Source organism: Scomber japonicus, chromosome 17 (assembly GCF_027409825.1).
Source record: "Scomber japonicus isolate fScoJap1 chromosome 17, fScoJap1.pri, whole genome shotgun sequence".
NCBI classification, from domain to species: Eukaryota; Metazoa; Chordata; class Actinopteri; order Scombriformes; family Scombridae; genus Scomber; species Scomber japonicus.
The window spans coordinates 27,259,553-27,261,777 of NC_070594.1; positions in this window are offsets into that span (position 1 = coordinate 27,259,553).

Here is a 2,225-nt window from a genome sequence, read left to right on the forward strand (position 1 = left end):
TTGTATTTTCATATTTTTGCATATTTGCAGTAATATGTCCTTCTACATCCATTGCCATTTTATATACTTAAAAGATCTACACTGCAGATATATATATATAGCCCTAAGGATGAAACTTGAGGTAAAATCTTTTCTTAGAGATAACAGCAGTATTTAAAAGACAATTGCACAATTTCAATTGCATAATTTCCAGGAATGTTATTGTGATACAGGGCAGACAATACAGCTGTCACACATCTGTCTGTAAACATCCTTATTTAGTATGAGAGGCTTCAAATAACTGCTTCTTCTTGCTTTCATATATTCCATCTGTTCTTTGATTGTTGTGATAATTTAAGTGCTTTTTATTATTGATTTGAGTCCACCTGTTATGCCTTTTTGTTCCCTCAGTAATCACCAGCAGGTGGTGCTACAACACTACTGAGTTTGTCTTTGGTCCAATAAAAGCTAATAAAAGTTATATGAAGTTGTACCAAAATGTTTTCCATTATTTAGAAGCATTGTTAGAAAAAAAGGCCCAGCTTTGAGAACAGCTGACAAAAACACCAGAACTGTAGAAGGAAAACACACACACTAATTGTAACATATTGTATTTTATTTGTTGAGTCTGTACACAAAGAGAAATGTAACAATGACTTAGTGTGTCTGACCAGCTTCAGAAAAGCAATTACAGCTCTTTCTTTATTTTTATTTTTAGTAGTGGGATCTCCTGTGCAGTTGTGTCTGGATGGATGATAGATAGAACTCCAGCTGTTCCTGTCATTTATCTTCTTTATTGTTACATTATTGGATGTACTGATACCGTTGGTGTAAACATTATTCTATTCATTATTAGATTTAGTGTTGTGCTGATGTGGACACAGACACAGTATAGGTCTCATAGATTGTCATAATAGTACTGATATATAGTATTAGAAGTATGCCATTGTGCAAAAACATCCAGGTTATATGAATTAATGGCATGGGCCACATCACAGCTTATTCTAGTATAAGGATTTAAATATGATGAATGGACTGATTTAATGGCATAAATGAAGACAGTGAATGGACTGCTTCCTGTATGTGGCTCATAGAGATATTCACTGTTATTCTGACACGTTTCATGAGGAAGCCAGAGCCAATGCTATATTGATGCAGATGATCTGTCCCACAAACACAAAACTTTCAGAACAGAAACCCTTCAACATAATAACATTATGAAACACACACACTACTCAAAGTACACAACTGAAACCTGTAGATCATTATTTGTGTAACATGACTGAATAACATTATATATGTGTGTATGTATGTATGTATAGGTATACATATGTACCTTATACCTTCTTTTTTCCTTTTACTTTGTTATGTTGTATTTTTATATCATATTATGCTAATGGTCTGACCCTAGGAAGAATAGCTTCAGCAAGGCTGCAGGTAAGAGGCATCTTAATAAAAACTAAATACAAGCATTGGACTGGAACACACACACACACACACACACACACACACACACACACACACACACACTTCCTCCAGCACCACTCTCAGGACAAAATGTGAACTCTGCACACAAGAAATTTTGTTTCTCACATCAAACCACCGTGAAATTCACTGCTCAGATTCATACTACAATGGGGCAAAAACACTGAACTTTTCTGGCCCCATGACCTTTTCTATAACGCCACCCTCAGGACAAACTTTACAGTTTCAGCCTCATTACTGATAAGACCCGGCACTACTGCAACACCTCTCAAAACTTTCATTTTCAAATAGAGATGAACATTAGAGGCTCTAGGTTCTGGTAGAAGGTTTTTGTCATTTACACTGCTTAAATAAACAGACCCAGGCTTTGCTGTGTTGCTACACACGCAGGCAGAAGCTACCTTTCAAACTATGACTACACGTATTGTCTGCAGACACATGAGAGCCCTGCTGCCATTCATTTACCGTCACCACGTCATATATGAAAACAATATAAAAGGATCAAAAATAATCTTATGCTGCAAAGGCAAATGAAAGCTTGTATAATCCTATAGACAGCAGATCTGACAACAAAGCAGAACTCATCAACTCCTACTGTACTGACGTTAATGCTGCACAGGCTCCAGAACAACACCATACTCACAGGTTTACTGAAGAGGATGACATGTGAGCTTTGGAAGGCTGTATATGGAGCAGAATTGAGCACAGGACTCATGGGAGTACAGAGTGAGAGGAACACATCAAGAGTTAGTCTAGCTCAT